Source organism: Mobula birostris, chromosome 5 (genome assembly GCF_030028105.1).
Source record: "Mobula birostris isolate sMobBir1 chromosome 5, sMobBir1.hap1, whole genome shotgun sequence".
NCBI lineage: Eukaryota > Metazoa > Chordata > Chondrichthyes > Myliobatiformes > Myliobatidae > Mobula > Mobula birostris.
The window spans coordinates 177,494,689-177,521,836 of record NC_092374.1 but is presented as its reverse complement, the minus strand read 5'-3'; positions in this window follow the sequence as shown (position 1 = coordinate 177,521,836).

Genomic DNA, 27,148 nt, shown 5'->3' with positions numbered 1-27,148 from the left:
TGATCGGAGTTGGAGAGCGTCAATAACTTTAAATATTTTAGGTCACTATCTCGGAGGACATTTCCGGGATCCGTCATATAAACATAATTGCAAAGAAATCACGACGGCGCATCTACTTCCTCAGGAGTCTGCAGAGATTCGGCATGTCATCAAAAACCTTAGTTTCTTCTATAGATATGTGGCGGAGATGTGTGACCGGCTGTATTACGGTCTGGCATGGGAACTTTAATGCCTCTGAGCGCAAATTCCTACAAAAGGTAATCACATCGGTCCAGTACGCACAGCGTAAACTTTCCCAACCATCTCAGTGATGAAATTCTCATATTTATTTCAAATGGGTGTGTGTGTGGGGGCGTGTCTTATTCTGATTGTCGTAATTCGCTCCGTCGTGATTGGTTAATTTATCAACTCCACGTCTGCCTTTCCATTGGTTAGCTCCCCGGTGTCAAGTTTTAAATCCTGGGTATACAGGTAGCACGTTTCGGAGGGTTTCTTTCTCTCCCTTTGTGTAAAAGAAGCTGCAACTTGACAATTGTGGAGGTACACTGTGCGTGCGCTTTTCACTAACGATGTTTGCCGGGTATATGTTTTGTAGTGCCTGTAATTTGTGGAAACTGAATGAGTGGTCGATTTTTTCCCGTCCGTAAATAATTAGATTTTTTTTGTTCGCAGTCAATGTTTTCTGTCTGTCGTGCAAGACCCGGGAATATAATTCAACAATGCAGTGGGTTTTATTGTTCTAGTAAGCTGCGTCACGGTCAGAGATCCCATCAAGAGAGTGATGAGGAAGACTTTGTTAGCACAGAGACAGCTGGAGCTCAAATTATACAAAGCAATGGGACATAAATTGCGGCATCGTGATGGAGATTCGCTGATGGAGATCCTCTGAGCCCCGTATACCTGTATGGAGATCGGCACGGGTATACGGGGCTCAGAGAGAGAGGAAATAAATTGACGCGAAGATGCTGCACCGAGGTGAATTGTTGGAAGAAAGTAGCGGGCAAATTGTCAATAGTTTTGTGGTTCTTCTGCATCGTGTACTCGAGTCGGTGGACAACTTTCTTTAGCCAAGCATTCTGTGCTGTATCTATTGGTGATTCCATATATCCTGTTCGGAAATGTAGACAAGGATTGACCCAACAGCAGAGGAGCGGAAATGATTCAGCAGCAACCAATTCCTTTAAAAATAGAGATCACACTAACAAGCCACGAGGAGCCACAGACCAAGAGAGAACAGAAATTAAATACTACAGGCTACGAGCAGCAACCGGTTAGGGCCGACTGGTTTGATGACTGTACGGAAACTGTCTATGAGAACTGGAGTTAAATAGATTACTGGGGATTTCTCTGAATCGTAATATGAACCATGTTAGCTCAGTGCAGAATATTTGTTCTTTACATCACGCAGTATGGCTTATATGTGAATGATGTTCGTCATTAAAACTCCGCGTCATATGTATGTGCATCATTTGAAGTAAAAACTAAAATAACATACAGAGCTCCCGGTTCCCCGCTTTATTTCTAACCAGTTTTATGTTTTGAGGAAGAAAGTATAACAATAGCGCCGTGGAAGCTTTAAGTGAATCCCAGTCGAATAACTACCTGCTGAAGTGCAATGATTACTTGAACTTTAAAAATAGCACTCGTTTCTTCTGGAACGGACAGAAACAGTCGAGATAAAAAAGAAATAAGCGCAGAAGCGGGCGAATTCAGAAGGCCAAAATCAGTGAGTACCGGGAAGTAATAATCATATATATTAAAAACGTCTGGCTAGATCGGAAATATAAGCACGTTGCATGGCGCAGAGCATAACTGGATTTTGTATACTGAACGATTTGAGAAGTATTTTAAGGTTAAATGGGAGACACTATAGGAAACAAGTGCCAGTTTATGCGTATAATAGGTGGGAAAGCATTCACTTTGCCTTGAAAATAGCTCCAATCCAACCAGCAGAATGAACTTTTTTTAATTTCGTGAAAGTAATGTGGAAATATTTAGAATTGAAATCGTTGTTGATGGCAAAACGCTGTAGGCTTTAAAAAAGGAGCAAACAGGAAGGCTTTCATTTTAGATTCCATACCTGAATTGAAGAGGTTATCTCAGTATTTTCCGTTCAGTAACGGGATTACTGATGGACTAAGAATTAATGGAGTGTCGGGAATGTTACAAAAAGTGTTCCAAAGGGCACTAAACTGAAGCCCAACTCACATCCAAAGGAGATGCCGAAATCACGTATCAAGGTAATCCGCAGTCAAACTTGAAGTTAAGATGCATTTGGGAATGAAAATGAACGTGAATAGGATTGCAAGGTCTAGACAGAAAATGGCCTGGCCGAAATATTTGTGTTACCGTTGTGGCACGGACTCACATACACCAGATTAATGTAGGTTGAAAGGTGAGACTTGCAGAAAATGCAGCGAAGTAGCACACATGCAAAAAGCACGTCTGGCCGTCAACAATAAATGGATCGCACAGGGAAGAAAGAAAGACAAATGCAGTATCAAAAAAGAGAACTAATCCGCATGCTCCTGATGAAAATATGATACGATAACAGTGACACAGTAATGGTAGCCTTTAAATTTACATGTGTGAAAATTTACAGGAGTCGATCAATATTGATTACACCAGAAGTGAACGTCAAATTCATGAAAATGGAATTGGACACTGACTGGGCTGTTTCAGTCATTTCAAAAAAACATTTCAATGACATTTCAAGGATACTAAGCTGAAACCTACAGATACCCAACTGAGAATTTATACTGAAGTAAATATAGCTCCAGTGGGAATGATAATCATAACAGTGAAATACAAGCGAAGAAGTCACATTGCGCGTAAATGTGGTAAAAACGGGAGGGCCCGCACTGTAGCATCGTAATTTGCTGAGACAACTACAACTAGATGGGAGATTCCTCCACAGCTTAAATGTCTTTTTCCTTGCAAATGAATCAAGTGAAATCGAAGTAAAGAGATACGGGATAATGCCTCAGCAGTGTTAAAGGGTGGCATCCGAAATCTCAAACACACCAAGGGTAAAACATGTCAAATGACAATGCCATATTCAAGTTTTACAAAGCCCTTCCCGATCCTGATAACATCCGTGATAACTAATCCAGTTGGCTGGATCGTATGAGTGCTTAAGTCATTCTCTCCAAGTTTGAATGTAGCTCATGGGCAACGCCAGTCGTCCCACGAGCCAAGATGATTGCGCCTGTCAGGATCTGAGGTGATTTTAAGGTAACCATCAATCTAGTACTCACGGGGGATCAATGCTTTCTGCCCAGGGCGGAAGATATCTTTGCAAACCTTTCTGAAAGAAAGCACTTAATGAAAGTGCCCTTAGATGAGGCATTCCTGCAGATGGGGTTGGAAGAAGAGTTCATCGTGCTTCTCATCATAAACACCCACAGAGGGTTTAATCGTAATAGTTGGCTTATTTGTGAATTATCGGTTGCACCTGCACTCTGGCAGAGAGTTATGGAGCAGATGCTGCAAGGATGCCCACACACACATCGTTACCTCTATGGCATCATTATTACCGCTGAAGATTCAAGGATCATCTCCAAAATCCGCATAGTGTCAAAAAATGAGAAGAAATAGGCTCTGAGCACGACGCAACCAGTGTGATTTCTTTTAAACAACCATCTCTTAGTGTGGTCACATTACTGACATACAAGTTTTACGCAAGGCTGCTGAGAAAGTTTAAGTAGTGGTGGAGGCCAAAAGGCTAAGGGACATGTCACTAGTTGTCTTTAGGATTTTTCGGTTACAATAGCAGGTTACTGCCAAACATGGCTACTGAACTACACTTTCTGAAGTCAGTAATAGGGATCAGGGATAAAGGGTAATGGATAAAACACCCTGAGGTGGCTTTCGGAGTGATAGAGGAAATGGTGAAAACGGATAATGTATTCATACATTATAATCCACAGCGTCCATTGAAACTTACCTGTGGAGCCTCGACGTACGGCAAGGGTGCAGACATCTCATATGTTATGTGTCCTGGAACTGAATGCCCTATCAATTATACATATAGTTTTCTTACGACAACTGAAAGCCCTATCATCTATACATATCGTTTTCTTACGACTGCAAAAAAACAATGGACAGATTGAGAGACAGTTTACCTTCATCACTGTTCATGAATCACGAGTGTCCATTTTCAATGAACGGCAATGTCGTTCCAGTGACAGCAGCAGCACAAATACAGAGATAGTTTCTGTTTCTTGGAAGACACAATTATCAGCTCAAATTCAAAAGGACGACTAATCGTGGAAATGCTGATGGATTAATCTGCTTACTACCAGAGAAAAATGAATACCTAAAAAATTTGCCGGAGCCACACACTTCTTGATGTAATCAACCCAATTCGAATCGACAGTCTCCCCATTACGGCTGAGACGATCCAAGGGGAAACCGCCTCAGGTCCACATGGAAGCCCAAAATGCTTACAATGTGAATCATTAATTCCATTTTCCTCATTGTCCCCAGTGCCTGTATTTAACTTGCCGATATCAAGGTTTGCTCGATATGGGAATCGAGATTTGTTGCACTGACCAAGCAAAATGGAAAATGTTAGAAGAGCTATAACCATATAACCATATAAACATATAACAATTACAGCACGGAATCAGGCCATCTCGGCCCTTCTAGTCCGTGCCGAACTCGTACTCTCACCTAGTACCACCGATCTGCACTCAGCCCATAACCCTCCATTCCTTTCCTGTCCATATAGCTGTCCAATTTAACTTTAAACGACAACACCGAACCTGCCTCAACCACTTCTGCTGGAAGCTCGTTCCACACAGCTACCACTCTGAGTAAAGAAGTTCCCCCTCACGTTACCCCTAATTTTTTGCCCTTTAACACTCAACTCATGTCCTCTTGTTTGAATCTCCCCCACTCTCAATGGAAAAGGCCTAACCACATTAACTCTATCTATCCCCCTCATAATTTTAAATACCTGTATTAAGTCCCCCCTCAACCTTCTACGTTCCAAAGAATAAAGACCCAACTTGTTTGACCTTTCTCTGTAACTTAGGTGTAACTTAGTAGGTCTTTCTATTTTGTTGACATCTTTCCTATGATTCGGTGACGTAAACTGTACACAATACTCCAAATTTGGCCTCACCAGTTCCTAGTACAATTTCAACATTGCATCCCAACTCCTATACTCAATACTCTGATTTATAAAGGCCTGCATACCAAAAGCTTTCTTTACCACCCTATGCACTTCAGATTTCACCTTCATGGAACTATGCACCATTATTCCTAGATCCCACTGTTCCACTGCATTCTTCAATGTCCTACCACTTACCATGTATGTCCTATTTTGATTAGTCCTACCAAGATGTATCACCTCGCATTTATCAGCATTAAACTCCATCTGCCATCTTTCAGCCCACTCTTCTAACTGGCCTAAATCTCTCTGCAAGCTTTGAAAACCTACTTCATTATCCACAACTCCATCTATCTCAGTATCATCTGCATACGTACTCATCCAAATTACCGCCCCTTCATCCAGATCATTAATGTATATGATAAATAACAGTGGACCCAGTAGATCCCTGAGGCACACCACTAGTCACCGGCCTCCAATCTGACAAACAGTTATCCACCACCACTCTCTGGCATCTCCCATCTAGCCACTGCTGAATCCATTTTACCACTTCGATAGTAGAACCTAAAGATTCAACCTTCCTAACCAATCTTCCATGTGGGACATTGTCAAAGGCCTTACTGAAGTCCATATAGACCGCATCCACCGCTTTACCCTCAACTTTTCCAGTAACCTCTTCAAAAAATTCAATAAGGTTTGTGAAACATTACCTTCCACGCACAAGTCCATGTCGACTGTTCCTAACCAGGCCCTGTCTATCCAGATAATTAAATATACCCTATCTAAGAATACTTTCCATCAATTTACCCACCACTGACGTCAAACTCACAGGCCGATAATTGCAAGGTTTACTCTTAGAACCCTTTTTAAACAATGGAACAACATGAGCAATACGCCAATCTTCCGGCACCATCCGCGTTTCTAACGGCATTTGACATATTTCTGTCAGAGCCCCTTCTATTTTAAACACTAACTTCCCTCAAGGTCCTAGGGAAGATCCTGTCAGGGCCCGGAGCCTTATCCACTTCTATATTCTTTAATATCTCCAGTACCTCCTCTTTGTCACAGTGGGGTGCTGGGAACGGACCCAAATGCGAGACACAGACACTGAAGTACAAGGAACAGGACTTGACTAAAGTAGGGACGTGACAGGATACAGGCAAAGAGCAGGGACAAGAACGCAGACTTGGGCTAGGGAAAGCGGCACCAGGACTGGAAACCATGGACTAGGAGACAAGGGTTCGACTCCGAGCCCAAGACTGAACAAGGACGCAGAACCTGGGTCTTGTCTCGTATTCGACCCCAGAACCAGGCATGGACATGATATGGCTTCAGGGCAGGACGTGGCTGGGGTCTAGAGGCCTGAGCTTGGAGACAGGCGGGGGTCTTTGCTCTTGAGGCTTGAGGCTGGGTCTTGGGTCTTGACCTTGGCTGCAGGCTGGGGCCTTGGGTCTTGAGATTGGCTGCAGGCTGGGGTCTTGGGTCTTGAGCTTGGCTGCAGGCTGGGGCCTTGGGTCTTGAGCTTGGCTCCCGGCTAGGGCCTTGGGTCTTGAGCTTATTTGCAGGCTGGGGCGTAGGGTCTTGAGCTTGGCTGCAGGCTGGTGCCTTGAGTCTTGAGCTTGGCTTCAGGGGTCTTGATCTTGAGGCATGGAGGCTGGGGTCTTGGTCTTGAGTCATTGGATCTTCGAGGCTTGGGTTCTTGGAGTTTGGCTTCGGATCTTCGAGGCCTGCGTTCTTGAAACTTTTCCTGGGCAGGACGCGAAAGTCCTAGGCAGGACACGGAACCCCTGGGCAGGCCACGGAACACCTGGGCAGGTCGCGGAACTTCACCCCATGGAGGCAAGTACAGGGAGGGATGGACTCAACCGCAGGGTAACAGCAAACGGCCTACTTACCCGACGGAGGCAAGGGGCAGGAAGGTACAGAACCAACCGCAGGGTAAGGACAGTCGGCCTGGCTTACCCAACGGAGGCACGGACAGGAAAGGAGCTCAATCCAGTGTGGTTCTGGGTCTCGGGGCAGCCAGCAGCCTTGGCTGGCTACAGAAACGGCCGAATCCATATCACGATGACTGTTGCGACAAGTGGCAACAAGGATCCATGACGCGGTGGTCCTCCAACCAGGCCAAGAGATCACGAATGGTTTCACTTCCCTTCCATCAGCAGGTTGCTTCAAGGGGGACTGACGAGACAAGCCAGCAGCCCACACTCGACCCCAAGGCGACTTATATTCCAAGCACCAAGATGGGAATCAGATGCCTAAGATTAACTCAACCAAATGAGGGACAGCTGGAAGACCCGGATTACTGAGTCCACGGACCGGACCGTGAGCCACCATACGGACCTCACGAACCGGACTATGACGCTCTTCTTTAATCATCATAGTTTCCATAACTTCCCTCCCTGTTTCCCTTATCTTACACAATTCAATATTTTTCTCCTTAGTGAATACCGAAGAAAGAAAACTGTTCAGAATCTACCCCACCTCTTTTGACTCCATACATAGCTGTCCACTCTGATTCTCTAAGGGGCCAATTTTATTCCTCACTATCCTTCTGCTTTAATATAACTGTAGAATCCCTTGGAATTTCTTTTCACCTTACTTGCCAAAGAAATCTCATATCTTTTAGCTTTTCTAATTTCTTTCTGAAGATTCTTTTTACATTCTTTATATTCCTCGAGCACCTCATTGACCCCATGATGCCCAGATTCATTGTAGATATCTCTCTTTTTCTGAATCAAGTTTCCAATATCCCTTGAAAATCATGGCTCTGTCAAACTTTTAACCATTCCTTTCAACCCAACAGGAACATGAAGATTCCGTGCTCTCAAAATTTCACCTTTAAATGACCTCCATTTCTCAATTACATCTTCCCATAAAACATATTGTCCCAATCCGCTCCTTCTAAATCCTTTCGCATCTCCTCATATTTAGCGTTTCTCCGATGAAAAATCTCAGCCCTGGAACCAGTCCTATCCTCTGCATAATTGTATTGAAACTAATAGCATTGTGATCACTGGACCCGAAGTGCTCCCCAACATTGACCTCCGTCACCTGACCTATATCATTCCCTAACATGTTAGTCATCTAGGCGTGGTTAATATAAAAGCCTTGGCTCAATCCTTTGTCTGATAGCCTGGCATAGATCAGCAAATGGAGATGCTTGCCATGAACTGTTCGAGATACCAACAAGTCCAGAAAATGTCATGAGCAGAGTCTCTCCATCAATCAGAATGTCCTGCCTGAACTTGTAGAAGATACATATGGATTTTGGAGGATTTTGTACGATACGTTCTGAAACCATGAGAGTTTATTTTTTTTGCGCGATGTGCACTCCCGTGTGTTTGAAAATATTTGCAGTTTCCACTGCTCTTCCGCTAATGTAAAGAAGGGTGGGAGTAGTGCAGGTTCTACTGAAGATGATCCAGTGATCCAGGAACCTGACGTCCTGGTCATGCTATTCATGCTGTCGTTATTACGTGGCAAACGCAGCAAGGACTACTGCTCTGGGGGTCCTGCTTTTTAGCTTCCTACCCAACTCCATTATTTTACGGTCCATGGCATTATGGATGCTGTAGATGGCAGAGCCGAACACGAAATGACGAAGAAATAAGTCTGCTTGTAAAGTTGATCCGAGTGGAAATGAAAGTTCTGTCTGTTGGCGAATTCTGATTACAAACAGTGGTTATTATGATGGATGATCTACTGGATATGTAGGCGGATGGAATGGCCGATGGCTGGAATTCAGGTTTCCTCTGTCCTTGATATTATATTTCACTGCACGGAGTATAAGAAATGAGGTGGATGACCTTGCTGCACTTTTACAGATAGTCGGGTATGATGTTGTGGCCATCAATGAATAGTGGCTAAAGGATGGTTGTAGTTGGGAGCTGAATGTCCAAGGTTACACATTGTATCGGAGGGGTAGGAGGGGAGACAGAGGAGTTGTCGAGGTTCTGCTGGTAAAGAATGGCATCAAATCATTAGAAAGATGTGATATTAGATCGGAAGATGGTGGACACTTATTGGTTGAATTAATAAACTGCACATGGTAAAGGAACTCTGATGGTAGCAACATACAGGCTTCTGAACTGTAGATGGGACCTGGACTGCCGATTACAAAGGAAAATAGAAAATGCGTGTCAAAAGCGCAATGCTATGATCGTCATGGGAGATTTCAACAAGCAGGTAGTTTGGGAAAATCAGGTTGACAATGCATCCCAAGAGAGCGAATTTATTAAATGACTACGAGATGACTTTTTAGAGCAGCTTGTCGTGGAGCCAGTTAGGATATCAGCTATACTGGATTTGGGTGCTATGTAATGAACTGGAGGTGATTAGAGAAACCTTAGGAGAAAGTGACCACAATATGATTCAGTTCAACTTGAAGTTTGATAAGAAGAAAGTAAAGTCTGGCATAATAGTATTTCAGTGGAGTAAGGGGAATTACAGTGATATGAGAGAGGAGTTAGCTAAAGTAAATTGGGAGGAGCGTGGCAGGGTTGACATTAGAGCAGAAATGTCTTGAGTTTCTGAGAACAATGAGGAAGGTGCAGGGTAGATGTACTCTAAAAAGAAAGAAATGTTCAAATGGCAAAATTATACAACTGTGGCAGACAAGGGAATTCAAAGCTGCTGTAAAAGTTAAAAAGAGGGCATAAAACAAAGCAAAGGTTAGCGGAAATATAGTGGATTAGGAAGCTCTTAAAAACCTATAGAAACCAAATAAAATGAATAGAAGGGAAAATATGAAATTTAAATGCAAGCTAGCAAAACAATATAAATGTGAATAGAAAAGGCTTTTTTTCCAAGTATATAAAAATAAAAGAGATATGAGAGTGGATATAGAGGCTTCGGAAAATGAGGTCGGAGAAATAATGACAAGGGATATGGAGATGGCTGATGAACTAAATAAGTATTTTACATCAGTTCTCACTGTGTAAGACACCTAGCAGTGTGACAGGTGTGAGGAACGAGAAATGAGTGCAGTTACTCTTACAAGGGAGAAGTAAACAAAAAGCTGATTGACCTGAAGTTACATAAGTCACTCAGACCCTTGGGTTTGGAAAGAGGTAGAAGCAGAGATGCTGGATGCATTAGTAGCGAGCTTTCAAGAATTATTGGACTCTGGCGTTGTTCGTTTCGGATGATTGGAAAATTGCAAATGTCACTCCAAACTTTAACAAAGGAGAAACACAGCAGAAAGGAAATTATAAACCGGTTAGCCTGACCTCACGGTTTGGAAAGATGTTAGAGTCAATTATTAAGTTATGGAGTACTTAGGACAAGGAGACGATAGGACAATGTCAGCAGGGTTTCCTTTATGGAACATTTTGCCTGACCAAATTGATGGATTCTTTCAGGAGATTACAAGTGGAATATCTAAGGCGGATGTAGTGGATGTTGTACATTTGGTGTTTAGAAGGCATTTGACAAGGTGCTGTGCTTACCAAGTTAAGAGCTCATAGTTTTACAGGTAAGTTACTAGCATGGTTCTAGCATTGGCTGCTTGGTAGAGGACAGCGAGTAGGAATAAAAGGATCCTTGTCTGGTTGGCTGGCAGTGATTAGTGGTGTTCCACAGGGGTCGATATTGGGAATGCTTGTTTTTTATGCTGTATATCAATGATTTGGATGATGGAATGGATTGATTTGTTGCCAAATTTTCAGGTGTTGTAAAGATGGGTGGAGGGGCAGGTAGTATTAAGGAAACAGGTCAGCTGCAGAACGACAGACATATTAGTAGAATAGGCGAGAGAGTGGCAAATGAAATACAATGTTGGAAAATGTATGGTCATCATACACTTTGTTGAAGCATAAACCTGCAGGCCATCTTCTAAACGGAGAAAAGAATCTAAAAGAACTGAGATGCAAAGGGACCCTGGAGTCCTTGTGCGGGATATCGTAAAGGTTGAGTTGGTAGTGAGGAAGGCAAGTGCACATCAGCATTAATTTCAATAGATTTGAAATGTAAGAGCAGGGATGTCATTCTGATGCTTTATAATGCACTGGTGATTCTTGAGTATTGTGAACAGTATTGAGCTCCTGATCTAAGAAAAGGTGTGCTGGCATTGGAAAGCTTTCAAATGAGGTTCACAGGGATGGTTCCAGGAATGGAAGAAACGTTTGATGACTCTGGATCTGTGCAGATGGAATTTAGAAGGATGAGGGGGGATCACATTGAAACCTTTCCAAGGTTGAAAAGCCTAGAAAGAAGTAAATGTTGAAAGGATGTTTCCCACATGGCGGAGTCTAGCACAAGAGCGCGCAGCGTCAGGATAGAGAAGCGTCCGTTTCAAGCAGAGAGGCAGAGAAATTTCTTTAGCCAGAAGATGGTAAATTTGTGAAATTTGTGACGTTAACCAGCTGTGAAGGTTGGGTGTATAAGGTGGAGATTGAACATAGAACATAGAACATAGAATAGTACAGCACAGTAGAGGCCCTTCGGCCCACAATGTTGTGCCGACCCTCAAACCCTGCCTCCCATATTAGCCCCACCTTAAATTCGTCCATAAGGAAGGTTGTTGATTGCCCATGGCATCCAAGGTTACGGGAGATGGTCGGGAAGTAGGGCTGAAGGGGGGGGGGGAAAGGATCAGCCATGATTGAAAGGTGGAGCAGACTTGATGGGTTGAATATGTCCACGGTCTTATAATCTTTTCGAGAAAGTTGACAAGCTTCTACAGATGTATAGTGGAGAGCATCCAAACCAGTTTCATCTTTCTCTAATATGGAAAGGCCAGTGCCAAAAACGGAAACACCATCAGCAATTTGTGGCTGCAGCCAGTTCATCACAGGAAGTAGCCATCACCATCAAAGAGTGTTGCCACAGGCAAGCGGTGTCCTTCATCACGGACGCCCAGTATCCAGGCCAACCTCTATTCTCGCTATCAGCTTGGAGGTACAGGAACTGTAGATATCATGCCACCATGTTCAAGACCACTTACTATCCTTTACCCATCAGGCTCCTGAACCGGCATTGCCATTCACACTCACCACAACACTACAGTAATCATTGAATGCAACCTACGGACTCACGTTCAAGATCTCTGCAACTCATATTCTCGAGTTCATTAATTTACTATTTATTTATTAGTATTGCCTGTTTGTTTTTGTATTTGCAGAGTTTGTCAATCTCTGTGTATACCTTATCATTGATTCCATTGTATTTCTTTGTTACATTGTGACTCTCTGGAAGATAATGTATCTCAGGGCAGTATGCATAACAAATACGTACTGTCAGAATAAATTTACTTTACTTTGAAGTACGAGAAATAACGTATATGTTCTACTTTGCCTTTAACTTCAAGTTGATTGCCGTGCTCGAGACATGGGTAAAATAATAAACCGCGTTAGACTTCTAATCTCGTTCATCAGCTCCTGCCGGAATTTACTTTGGGTCAATGCGTAGATACACGTGTTGGCGCATGCGCTGACACGCATAAGCAATAACCCCACCTCATTTGCTACGGCAGAAGGACTTGTCAGATCCTTATCCTGAAAATTAATTGTGACTCTCGTACATAGGTAAGTCACCGTTGCCGTCATCCAGAGTAGTATGGAAGTGCCGCAAATGGTGAAGATTAAAACCATGGATTTACGCCGACTTTCTGTCTCGCTGTCTTTACCATTCTGCGCCTTTAGGCGACGGCGGATCCTGCTGGTTACTATGATGTTCCTGACCGTCAGCCCATTCATTAGAAGAATGACAGAGAAGCGGAGTAAGGACAGGGAGATACTGCACATCCAGGTGAATACCACCCACCAGTCGGAGGTGAAGTACACTGCTTTAGGCCGACACCCCCAATTCACGTTATTTATGGAGTAGCTAGGCTCGTACATGAAGTGAAAGGGGATGTACTTAAAGCAGCTTAGCACACACAAGAACGCAATCACAACTGTGGCCGTCTTCTCGGAGCAATATCTCTGTCTCAGTTTCGGACAGCAAATACTGACAAAACGGTCGAAAGTGAAGGACACAGTTAACCAGATGGAATAGTCCACGGTGAGTACCCGCAAGTATTCATATGAAGGGCACACTGCGCTGCGGGAAAGGAAGGAATTTCATGTATAGTAATTGTAGATTGCTTGGACCAACACGTGAATAATGAGCACGAACAAGTCTGAAATCGCCATCGCCATCATGTAACGGGTGATTCCACTGGAAAGACCGCACTTTTCCCGGTACAAGATCACAGCCGTCACCACGTTCGCTGAAAGAAGCAGAAAGAACTAAAAACAAAATGACCAAAAGACCATTAGACTAAACGACATAGGAACAGAACTAGGCCATTTAGCCCTTCGAGCCCGTCCGCCATAGAATCACGGTTGATCCTTTTATCTCCTCCTCAGTCACACTCACCGGCCTTCTCCCCGTAACCTTTGATGCCGTGTCCAATCAGGAACCTATCAACCTCAGCCTTAAATACACTCAAAAATTTGACCTCCGGAGGTTCATGTGGTATTAAATTCTACAAATTTACCACCATCTTTCTGAAGACATTTACCGCGTCTCCGTTTAAAATGCACGCCCCTTCTATCCTGCGGCTGGGCCCTCGTGTCCTACACTCCCACACCAAGAAAAACATCGTTTCGTTATCAACTCTGCGTAGGCCTTTCAGAATTCGAAGGGACTGAATGAGATACCCCTCATCCTTCTAAGTTTCAGCGAGCACAGGCCCAGAGCTGTCAACTGTTCCTCGGAATCCTTTCATTCCCGGTATTATCCTATCAGCATCCTCTGAAAACTCGCTAATGCCAGCAGATCTCTTTTGAAGTGGTCCACAAAACTGTTCGGCATTCCAGTGCCTTATAACTCACCAGTGCCTTATAAAATCTCAGCATCACAACCCTGCGCTTTTATTCTAGACCTTTTGGAATTAAGGCTAACATAGCATTTTCCATCCTCACCACCGACTCTACCTGAAAGTTAACCTATAGGTTCTTCTGCACAAGGTCTCCCAAGTCCCTTGGCATCTCTGTTTTTTTTTTAATGTTCTCCCTGTTGATAAAATATTCTGCACACGTACTACTAAATGCATTTTCAATCGTTGCATTTCATTTGCTACTCTCTTAATCATTTTCAAGTCCTTCTGCAGCCTTCACGTTTAACCAACAATAGAATGAATCTTCGTATCATTTGCAAACTTGTCACAAAGCCATCTACTCCATTATCTAAATGATTAATATACAGCATTAAAAAAACGGTCCAAACACCACTACTCAGCCAACCAGAAAAGGATTAAAACATTTCAGCCAGATGCTGAACTAATTGCTAACCGCACCTAGCTGAAGTGCACGTTGTGAAAAACTACTTCTATTCAGGCTCACTTGGATTGTTATATCTATTTACATGATCAGAAAACACTGACTTGAACCCTGTAGCTGTCTTAAAATGGATCATTAAGGGCAGTGTAATTCAGAATAGCCGGTCTATGAAAGACGATTCTTACATGGCCATATAAATAAACGACAATCGAATATCTGGGTCCGATTGTTGTTTCGAATTGCCCGACAATATTAATATTTGAATCCGAATGTTATTTGATTTGCCCTGACAATATTGGCGACGAGGATGGGCTCTCTTTAAAAGGGATATAGCGAACCCCTGACGGAGAAACTGGCCCCACTGAAGGGAAAGAGGCCCCCTTTCCCTTAAAGGCTTTATGTGAACGAATAGGAGGATTTCGCTCGTGCTGTCCCCACGTAGGGACATCGAGGATTTCGAAGACCCATTACCTACGGCTCGACTATCCAGCCCCCTGTAGTCCGTGGAATGCCCGCATGCCTCCAAGAGGTGGCTTCTACGGCGCTGATGATTAAGAAGGCAACTTCCCTTGACTACTCCTGTACGGTCTTGACACCCCGTGCGGTGCCGACTATTGAAATCGGCGGCAACCCAACATTTCACCACAGCCCGCCAGACTGGCTAGGAAGCAATTCTCCTCAGTAAACCCAATCTCGCATTTAAGCTGCCCCAGCACTTAGCCTTTCTACCCTGATGCCCTATACCAAACCAACTAAGTCTCACGTTGTTTGGAGATAGTTAAGACGGTAACCTCACCCCGACCAAGTTAGATAACCCACACCTGATCCTTTTCACAGATGGGTCCTCTTGTAAGCCTATTGCTCATTCCATTCTAGAAGGATATGCTGTAGTAACTGCATTTGAGACGGTAGAGATTGCGTCCCTTCCCCTAAGAACTTCGGCTCAAGCAGCCGAATTGCTCGCCTGAACCCGAGTCTCAATTCTGGTGCCGGTAAAACCGCTAACAACTACACTGACTCCCGCTACGCTTTCGGTGTGGTTCCTGATTTCGATACTCTGTGGAAGCATGGGGACTTGATCACGTCTTCGGGTAAACCGCCCAACACGCTCACCCAATCAACAATCTTTTCCAGGGAGTACAAATGCCACAAAGGTTAGCAATAATCAGGTGCACAATTCCTATCAATTCGACAGACCCCGTTGCCAATGGCAGTGCAGCTGCGGATGCAACCGCCGAACGCACGGCCACCGGAGAGGTTTCCCTGCAGGTGCTCCTGCATGTTGTGGCCTAACCACTCCACCCACCAAGATTTCTCTCCAGAAATTGGTCGCCGCTCAATGACAGGCCCAAGAGAGAGAGAGGCAGAGAGAGGGGTGAGCCAAAGCCCAACGTGCCCCCGATTTCCGGAACATTTGGTGCCACTTGGACGGGCGACCTGCTTGTTTCCAGAATCTTCTAGACGCCCTTGTTCGCCTGTGTCATGGGACAGGACATGCAGGAAAAGGGGGAAATTATATACCAGATATCATAACAATGGTTTGCCCCGGTAGAAACTAGCATGGCCCGTCATGTTGTACAGAGCTATGAGAAATGTCAGTGAAATAATAGACGGAAAACGTCAGCTAAATCTGAATACTTACCCCCTGCGAAGACCGCCTTTGTTAGAGTACAGATACATTTTGAGCACAAGTCCACTAGTGCCGGGTTTAAATATTTATATGTGGTAGTGGGCACTTTCTCTAAATGGACAGAAGCCTTCCCAACTAGGAAACTGGGATTGTAGCCCAGGCCCTCCTGTGACAGATTATCCTTCCTTTTGGGATCGCCTATCTGATCGGTAGTGATAGGGGAACGCACTTCACGGGGAAGTTGATTAAGGAACTGAGCCAGTCCCGAGGATTTAATTGGGAGCATCATCTCCCATACCTACGCCAATCTTCCGGGTTAGTAGAAGGAATGAATAGTGTATTAAAAGAAACCTTAATAAAAGTCCGTCAGGAAACTGGTCTAAAATGCCCTGAGGCCTTAGTGGTCGTCTCTATACATTGCGGAACTCTGTCACAGGACCACTAAATTTGAAATCATTTGAAATCCTAATGGGAGGACACATGCCTGCAGGCTCCCGCCGTCTGCGCAAAAGGCGGAGGAAATACACCCTTAATCGGAACTAAGGAGAAATTTAAGAAATGATAAAGGACCTTAGAGAGGCGGTCAGGGAAACGCAAAAGCAAATAGAAGCAGACCTACCTCAGCCGGGCGAGGGAAACAGATATGCTTTTAAGCCAGGAAACAGAACCTCTCTTTCCTAGATGGAAAAAGCCGCTCCAAGTGATTCTGCTCACCAGCACTGCACTTAAACTTGGAGGAAGACCCGATTGGTTTATGGCACCCAATGCAATTGAAACTACTCATCGATTTCAAGCCAGAAAGGAGATGTCTCTGCTGATACTGACAACATTGAAAGGTTGGTTGGGGGCGGGGGGTGGGGAGAGGGGGAGAAACAATGCACACCCACTACGTAATACTTTTATGCGTATGACGTATGAATACACACATTGGAGGAACATATCAAGTTGCCATACTTATCCACTCTGGTTCACGCTATCATGAGTACCTGTTTTAATCAAAACGGGACCAAATCCAACGAGTGAGTCGTGCACCAGGGAGACAGATCCTTCTGTATTCCTAGCCGTCACGAACTCTAAGACCCACAAACGAATCCAAAACCGGTCGACTTACATATTCCACTTAGGTTCTCATCTACTGCATCCCTCCCGCTCTCTGCTCAGATTCGACGAATTACCAGCACTCCATGGACGTTTTAAATCCGGCAGCTAACTCATCGATAGTGGGAGGATTTTGTGTCTTTACCACGGCCCTAATGTGAAGTCAACGTCTGCTGAGCAGAGCAGAAACATCAGTGGTATTTCTTTTCCCACGAATGGTGTCGACTGGTTGGTTATTGTACGCATCACACACCAAAGTTGCTGGTGAACGCAGCATCTGCAGAATTCCTGTTGTTTTGGTTATTGTACGCATTGTTTACATTGCCTGCTTCATTAGTGCATCGTTTCCTGCCAACGGAATTTACCATTGACTTTATAACTGCTGAAGGAAGGAAGGGCTGCAAACAAAGATCTGGAAAGCACATTACACCCCGGAAGCTGGTATTAAAACGGTCAATGCCGGATATACTCACCTGGCCAAGTCAGCGCGAGAATCTGCATTATAACAATTCCAGGGTCATGATAGCATGGAGGTACGATGTAAGTTAGACGGCAGTAAAACTGTTCCAGATCGCGATGTTGCGCTTTACGGGGCAGACACTAAGGGAACGTGAGCCCGAGAATTGGCAGGCATGCCAGAAGAAAGAGACGGCAGTGACTGTTTGCTAATGCAACTAATCTATGTGGCGGAGTTGAAAATGCTACATCCTCAATCACCCCTCACTATTCTGATGCCGGGTGATAAGCAGGTATTGGAATAGCCGAGGGTGATTCATAGATTAGATTCGATTAATATACCTCCGTCAGTCTCATTCGGCATCACCACCACTTGAGCCTCCCACTACCTGAGCATTCGGCGCCCTTTATGTTAGCGCTTTGTTCCTGTCCTAGAACCCTTGGTCTCTATGATTTTACATTCTCTCTGTTTCCTCCAACCATCCATACAAGCAAACGTGCTGCATTGAAATGTTGATGTTTCATACTTCTTGCAGATTCATCCTTACCCATTCGTGCCCGTTCTGTCTCCACCAATACCCCCAGCCTTACAGCCCCCAGATCTCCATTACCTAATACTGTCCTCTTCTATTGAATAGTTGCAGTGTCAAAAGCTCTGAAAATTCATGGCAACTGACTTTCCTTTCACCTCTCTTACCAGCAGTTTCAGATCAATCCCTTGGCCGCGCTTTTAAATATCTAACTTATTATCTCCAGACATTACCTTTAGAGGTATTGGTGTCTAGAAAAGGAATAGCTGGCTCTACATGTGTTTTGTGCCAGAATAGCTCCTGGAATAGTGAATAAAGAACTATACGTAACATTATGCTATGAGCCAGCTGCACTAATCGGATCAAACACCCGTCCCGGAGTCAGTCCATTCCCCAGATCTGCAGAGCTCGATGGGCCTGGAATAGCATTTAAAAGTAAATAATTTGGTTCCAGAATATAAGTAACCCGTGGGATGGGGACCAGCAAGCATTGCCCATAATAGAAACAGATTAGGAAAACATTGGAAGATGCAGGAAAACTTACCCGGGATTCCAAACGTCGCCAATATCGGGTAGCAGATCTCTTTCACGTAGAGAATTGGAGGCCGTCGCATTCTATAAAGAACTGATGAACTTGCCGCAGAGCCAAGACAGAATGGAACTGGAGTCACGGATCAGACCACTCTTAATACTCGAGCCTATCCTCCAGTGGGTTCCTCAAGTGACAGAACAAACAAATTAGTTGCAGATCCTTAACAAACAACCACCAATCGCTCGTGAAAAATCAGTGCAAAGGGAACAGGAGGTTGAGGGGTCATTACTGATGCGTCTCTCGGTTGATTCAAGGATTCAAAATATTCAAAGGATTCAATATATATTTGTCTCAAAGACTGTATAAGTTATATCACTTCGAGATTCGTCTGTTTACAGACACCCACAAAGCAAGAAATCCTAAAAAATCAATTAAAAAAAAAAGATCAATAAACAAACCGTAGGGAAAGAGAGAAAAGAACACAAGTCATGCAAACAATAAAAGGAAGCCACAGCATTCCAAACCAAAGTGAGCCAATGGACACGGAGCGTAGAGCAAGCAGAGTATGCCATTGCGTCGGTCTCAATTCATCGTACAGCGGGGCAAATCGCCGCGAAGCTCACAGGAATGAAAGGCATAGTAGTCGGAGCAGACACATAGCCGCAGTGCCGTGCAGACAGGAGTGAATATCGCGGGAAGAACGAGCGGAACCCGCCCGACCCTCGCCCCCGTTCGCAACATACTGCCTTTTCAGTTTATCTGTGTCGCGGTTAAATCGCCAAACACCGGATCGATAACTTTATTTACGGTAGAGGTAATGGGATGCATCACATTGTTCATTCACATCATAATTCTAATTCTAACGTGAATGACCAAAGTTTGAACCCAAGGGAACGAAAGTCCATGTCAGCTGACTGACTGAATAACAGTCTTGGATAACACATCGCATTCTAAAGTACAACGTAAATCTCCTCCTAATGTTAAAACATTATCATTAGATCTCTAACGTTGTTTCTAATGAACGCTCATACATTTAGTCTGAAGTGGAAAATGAAGTGGAGCTTTGCAAGGAAACTCAAGGATGCGTAGAAACACTATGCTCTATGGGAGGAGGAACCATTAATCTTTGGTGTTGATTATATTATAAGCTTGATCTTCGAAGGAGGCGGCTGAAAACAGGATGAGTGTGAACAAAAACATTTTTGAGGCTTCGAAGTCGAACTAATAAAGCAAAAGAATAAAATCACTGGAAATCCATTGTATAACGAGAAAATCTTTTGAATTAAGAAGGAAAAGAGAACTAAATTTTCAGATGAACGGTATACATTAATGAAACCACATGGAACTATGAAATCCTTGAATTGAGTACAAGATCCTGGGATCAATCATGGTGCAAGTAAGAATTCTTGACAGCTGTATGACCGAGTTCCTTCAAGCAGCCCGGGGGACAGTGACCTGAAGCCAAAGGAGGAGATATTGAAACAAAAAACAAGTAGTTATTTATATCTTCATAAGTCCAACTTTCAAAGTAAATTTATTATCGAGGTATTTATATGTCACATGTGCTATCCTCTGATTCGTTTTGTTGCAAGCATTCACAGTGGAACAAAAAAATACCATACAATCAATGATAAATTGCACACAGACTGACATGGAAGCAAAGTGCTAAAGACAAACTGAGCAAATATACACACAAAAACTTAATAATGAATCAATATGCAAATTAATATTATTAAGAACATGAGTTGCAGAGCCCTTGAAAGTGAGACCATAGTTTGTGCTCATTGATCTTTTCAGTTTTGAGCTGAATGAAGATATGTACGCTCTTTGAAGGTTAATAACTGTGCCTGAAACTGATCGTGTGGGACCTAAACCTCCTGTGCCTCCTTCTTGATAGCAGCACCGAGAAGAGTGCATGGCTTGCTTGCTAGGTTCTTGAAGCATATGCATTCACGTGGCAACACTCCTTCTAGATATCTTTCTTGCGCTGTCAACAACCCAGTTGTACGGATATTAAGCTTTAATAGGCATCCGTTAGTCTCACGAGACCATAGATTTGCACCTTGGCGCAGGCCTGGACAAGGTTGTATAGAAGACCAGCAGTTGCCCATTCTGCAAGTCTCCCTCTCCACGCCACCAAAGTTGTCCAAGGGAAGGGTATTAGAACCCATATGGCTTGGCACCGGTGTCGTCACAGAGCAATGTGTGGTTAAGTGCCTTGCTCAAGGACACACACGCTGCCTCAGCCAAGGCTCGACCAGCGACCTTCAAATCACTAGACAAACGCCTTAACCACTTGGCCACGCGCCAGCACTATTAAGCTTTACAGGGTTAGTAACCCACATCTCTTTTCTTCTCACACCAGCCTACGTGGGTAAAATGTCGTCTCTCCATTTGCTCACTTCTTCCATTCTCCATCCCTGTTATAAAGATCCTTTACCCGCCTTCATGTGGTTTAATCTGCCCATTACTCTAGTATCAATCGACCTATGCATTTTCTCTCAGGAAAGATAATGTAGCACTTTCCCCCTCCCTGGTCTCTACAATCTAGCCGTCTTTTTCACTTCCTGCTGATTGGATCTTTTCCAACCTAAAATACCAGATGAATTAATTTAGGTTGAAAATGGAGTCGGGCTTTTTTCAGACTGATTGCACAACGCGCGCATTCATTTTTCAGGCTGTTGCGGGACCCTGAGTATGGAGAGTTTAAAGAACCAACGGGACGCGATCGGAAACACACAACAGTTAATCCAGAATATCTGGTGAATTTACTTCTGTCATTTAACTCCTGCCATAAACTTTCATAAATTTCTACATCATTCGTTTATTTATAATGAACATTAATTTCTAATACTGCACAATAAATCACACTTACTGTTCAAATGAATGACTTTGACTGAGTTAGAGCTGCAGCTGTCGTTATTTGCGCAAGGCTTATGAATTATTCAGTATAACTCTGTTGCATGACATTGATCTATAACAACGCCTCTGGCAACTTCAGTTTCATAAATTAATATCTAGTAGATATTGGCTTCCTACTCCGTTTCATTGAGTTGAAATTCTGATCATTCACCTTGGAATTAGAAATATGATGTGAGCGAATAGGCGTGATGTGTCCCATTCCGCTCTACAGATATAAATGATCTTCTAACGGATTTCGATTCTCCCTGTGCTAAATTGTCCAGCATCGTCAAAGACCGTGTCATGTGAATGAAGCTAATCTCGGCTCATGAAAATCACATCACTTTGTGATCACGACACTAGGCATAGATTTTCTATCTAGATCCAAGTTTTAAATGCATGTATCAAACAGCAGGGTTCTGTGTTTGTTCGAGGTGCACCCATACCTACTCTAATAGGTGAAGATTCAAATGGCTCTGTCTCTTCCCGTCAGCAAGCAACAAGCCCATATTCTTAATTTTCGCACAATAAAGTAATGTAGCATATTTGTAAGTGAGTTCAGGGTTTATCTATCATTCCCGCCTTCCACCCACCCATCTCTTCATCGATATTGAACTCCATTTTGGCACCTTTTCTGACATTTCCTCCTTTGGGTTGCTGAAGAATGTGTGGTTTTCTGCCCAGACTTGGTCCTCAATATAATTCGTGAATCTTTCGCTCTGACGGGCACTATTCACTGCGAAAGCATTTGGGATACCGTTTCCGATTTGCTCGGGTGTTATAGATGGTTTTTCAACACCAATCACTCTTTGCTAGTTTTCCTGCAACTGTTTAAACCTGATGCATTCCTGGTTACTGGTAAACGTGCAAAACAGACCGTAACGTGATAATGGAAACAACAAGAGTAAGAAAATGCTGGAATTAGGAGGAAAAATAAAACATATTGATGGAATGAATCAGCGGGTAAAGAAGTGTATGTGGAGGCAAAGGGGTCGTGGACATTGAAATCTTAAATTATGACTGAGATCAGGTTGGAATAAAGTCAGTATGCTGAAATGATGGCTGTGGCTGATAGATGGAATGGTGTGCAGTGTGAAGGGTGGGGACTGAAGGAATATGAAACCTATTTCGATTGCTTCCAAGGTGAGGGGCAGGGAGAACTAGGGTTATATGAGGGGGGAATAACGATTTTATGTGATGGGAATAGTATGGAAATAATTAATAAAAAGTACAAAAAGCATTGTTAATTAATAGGAGTGGTAAGCAAAACAGTATAGATTACTTGAAAAAGGAAAAATCAGTACTTCTCTTCCAGCCTATAATCCACGTCATGTATATTGAATTTTCCAATTTCAAGTTACCCAGAGATCAACGTTCCTTTCCGTCTCCTAATAGTCCACCAGGATCATCCGGCCCGCTGTTTAGCTTTCCCATGTTCGATCCCGCATTACCTGGGAATACACTACACACTGTGTTTACGGATGACAATAAGATTTGGGTGCAGTGCAGCAAGGAAGGCTATCAAAGCTTCTACCGGGATCTGGAACAGCTGGAAAATAGACCGAAAATGACAGATGGAATTTAATGCAGCCAAATGTGTTGCACTTTGGGTGGCCACATCATGGTAGAACCTACACGGTGAATGGCATTGCACTGACGAGTACGGCAGAAAAATGGAGCTTGAAACTCTGATACATAATTCTTTGAAAGCGACATCATAGGTAGATAGGGTCAGAAAGGAAGTTATTTGGCACTGCAGCCTTTCTAAATCTGAGTACTGAATACAAGAGTTGACATGGTATAGGAAGTTGTATAAAACGTTGGTGAGACCTAATTTGGGTTATAGTGTGCAATTCTGGAGAGTTACCTACAGGAAAGATATCAGTAAGTTACAAAGATGATGACGTTCTTAGAGGCTCGTAGGCTATAGCTAGAAAGATAGTTAGAACCGTGGATGACGGAACAATGCGACCTATGTAGGATGATAATGTTTCAGCTGGAAGATAGTCTGCTGTCTCCGGCCTGCAGAAAAACACACAACCGCAAGTGTGCATGATTCTGTACAGCCTTATCGGCTGAGGAAGTCAGTTCGTCATAGTCAATAGCGATTAGCGGCATTCTCATCCATGTATGAAAATATGAGTACAAAACCTCAGACATTGGTGGCCTTGTTTTTCAAGGTTAGTGGAGGAGAAGTTTTAAATCTTTGCTTTTCTGGTTCGGTTCCTTTGCATCCAGATATTCAGTGCCTTCCCACTGGAATTTGTGCGTTCATTACCAATTGGACCGTACAAAATGGAGTTCCTAACGTGTATATTTTTACTTTCTTTCGTCTTTAGGAGATGGAGTACTCCAGAGTAGAGGTAACACTGTCCTTGTGAGATCAATGTTACCCGCACTAGCCTCCAGAAGCAACTGACAATTAAATTTGCCGATGACGCTACATTGATTATCTCAAACAATAACGGGGTGGCCTTCAGGGAAGAAGTTATCTCTCTGACACAGTGGTATCAAGAAAACAATATCTCCCCCAATATCGGAAAATCAAAGGAGCTGGCTGTGGATTACAGAGGGAATGGAGACGAGCTAACCTCTATTGACATGAATGGATCTGAGGTTGAAAGGGTAAACAGCTTTGCGTTTTTCGGCATCCACATCACCGAGGACCTCACGTGGCCCGTACACACCAGCTGTTTAGTGAAAAAGGCACATCCGCTCCTCTTTCACCTCATACGGTTGAGGAACTTTGGTATGGGTCCCCAAATCCTATGAACTTTCTGCAGGGGCACAATTACCAGCATCTAGACTGGCTTCATTACTGCCTGGTTGGGAGCTGTACCTCCCTTAATTGCAGGACTCTGCAGAGAGTGGTGTGGACAGCTCAGCGCATCTGTAGCTGTGAACTTCCCATGTTTCACAATATTTGCAAGGACAGGTGTGTAAAAAGAGCCCGTAGGATCATTGGGGACCGGTGTCACCCAATCCACAATCTATTCCAGAGTCTACAATCCCGGAAACGGTACCGCAGCATTAAAGCCAGGACCAACAAGCTCCGGGCCAGCTTCTTCCATCAGGCCATCAGACTGATGAGCTCACGCTGATTTGAGGGTACTGTATATTACTTTGACCGTCTATTTATTGTAAATTATTGTAAATTACTATGATTGCACATTGTACTTTTAGACAGAGCCGTAACGTAAGTAATTTTACTCCTCATGTGTGTGAAGGATGTAAGAAATAAAGTCAATTCAATTAAATCAACACACGATGCCAAAAGCACAATACTACACACCGTCCTCACCAATCTGAAGAAGAGGGAACCTTAAGTCAAATGCTGTTCTTGGACTATAGTTCAGCATTCAATATCATAATCCCCCACCACCACAAGCTCGACAAGAAGCTCACAGACCTCGGCTTGCACCCTGCCTTCTGCAGCTGGATCCTGGACTTCCTGTCCGATCGCCGGGAGATGGTAAGGATGGGTTCCTTCACCTCTGCCTCTTTGACCTTCAACACAGGAACCTCGCAGAGCTGTGTCCTCAGTCTCCTTCTCTAATCGTTATACTTCCCCGACTGTGTTGCCAGGCCGCTGTCCAATCTACTGATCAAATTTGCAGATTACACGACACTGATATACCTTATTTTCAACAAATAGAGGCAGCCTGCAAAGGAGAAATCAAACCCCTTATACAGTGGTGCCAAGAAAACAACCCCTTTCTCAATGTCGAAAAACCAAAGGAGTTGATCGTGGATTACAGGAGGAACAGAGGGAGGCTACCCGCGATTGTAGTTGAGAAATCTCACCCAGACTGCGCATACCGGCTGTGTGAAGAAAAAAGCACAACAACGTCTTTCACCTCAGACGGCTGAAGAAGTTCGGCATGTGTCCCAAAATCCTCAGGGCTTTTTACCGGGTACCATCGATAGCATATTGACCATCCGTGTTATTGCCTGGTGCGGGAACTCTACCACCCTCAATCACAGGACACTGCAGAGAGTGGTGCGGATGGCCAGGCGCATCTATGGATGCGAACTATCCTTTATTCAGGATGTTTACAGCAGCGGGTGCGTAACAAACTCCTGGGGGGTCATCAGGGACTTCAGCCAGTCCAACCACAAACTATTTCAGCTGCTACCATCTGGCACACGTTACGGCAGAATTAAGGTGCGAACCAATACGCTCCAGGGGAGCTTCTTTCACCAGGCCATCAGATGTATCAATACACATTGATCTGATTATATATCTGCTTGTACATTGTTTTGATTGTGTACAAAACAATAATAATACAAAACAATTATGTATCCAATCTTAGTATTTGGGCAATATCTTCCGACGTTTCCCCTCTTTATTGCTTGTACATTGCGTGAGGGACGCTACATAAAGATTTTACTCCTTAAATAACATAAGAAATACAAAGCGAAGGAGCTACAGTTTCCCGGTGTCCCATACTCGCTCTCTTCCACTCAGGACTTTCTCCGTCCACCAATTCGTGTATTACCCCCTTCTCATGTTCCTTTTCTCTTTTTCCTCTCTTTCTTTCTTGCTCGTGTTTTCACGCGTCCAATCCAACCCCCCTCCGCTTTATTTTTTTCTTTCCGCTCCTCAGAGGCTACGTCTACAGAGTCGATTCTATGGCAGGAGAGCGTTGACGGGAGGGGGCTTGAGAAGTAAGCACAATTTTTATCACCTATTCTAGGTCAATCATTGTTTCTAGATTTAACGTTTCAATTAATTTTTTGTCGTTGATCACAGTGCAGAACTGGTTCAAATTTACGCCTTGTATTGCGTTTGCGTTAGTCAGGGGTTGGTTAACTGACGCCTTAATTTATTTACACCTCAGTGTAATGTGAATAAACCAGCTTATGTAGTATCAACTCCCTCAGGTACTTTGAGTCAAATACCTCGGTGACTGCTGTAGCCGAAGTAATTCAGCGTATTATGCAAGCTAGTGCTACTATATTGTGTGGCCCAACGCAGAATATCAGTTCCTTTCTCACTGGCGACTTGGTTTCGGCCCAATTTGCCTACGGAAGCAACAGGTCTATAGCGGATGCCTCTTATTGGCTCTTCCTAAATCCCTGAAACATCTGGGCAGCAAAGATGTATGCATCAGGATGTTCTTCATTGATTAAAGATCAGTATTTAATATCATCATCCCCTCAAAACTAATTAGTAAACTCCAAGTCCTGCGCCTCGTTACCCCACTGTGCAAGCCGATCGTGGATTTCCCCCCTTGTATACAGCAGTTAGTTCGGATTGGGAAGAAGATCTCCTCTATAATCTCCATCAGCACAGGAACATGAGTGTTTTGCCTCCTGCTTGTTTCGCATTTCGTTGGAGCGTAGAAGAATGACGGGAGATTTGATAGAGGTTTACAAAATTATGAGGAGTATAGACAGAGTAAACGCGTGTAGGCTCTTTCTACTTCGGTTAGGAGAGAGAAGTACGAGAAGACATGGCTTTAGGCTAAAAGTGAAAGGTTTAGGGGGAACATTAGGGGGAACGGTTTCACTCAGAGGGTGGTGGGAGTGTAGAGCGCGATGCCATCTGACGTGGTAAATGCGGACTCACTCATAAGTTTTAAGAATAAATTGGATAGGTACATGTATGGGAGAGCT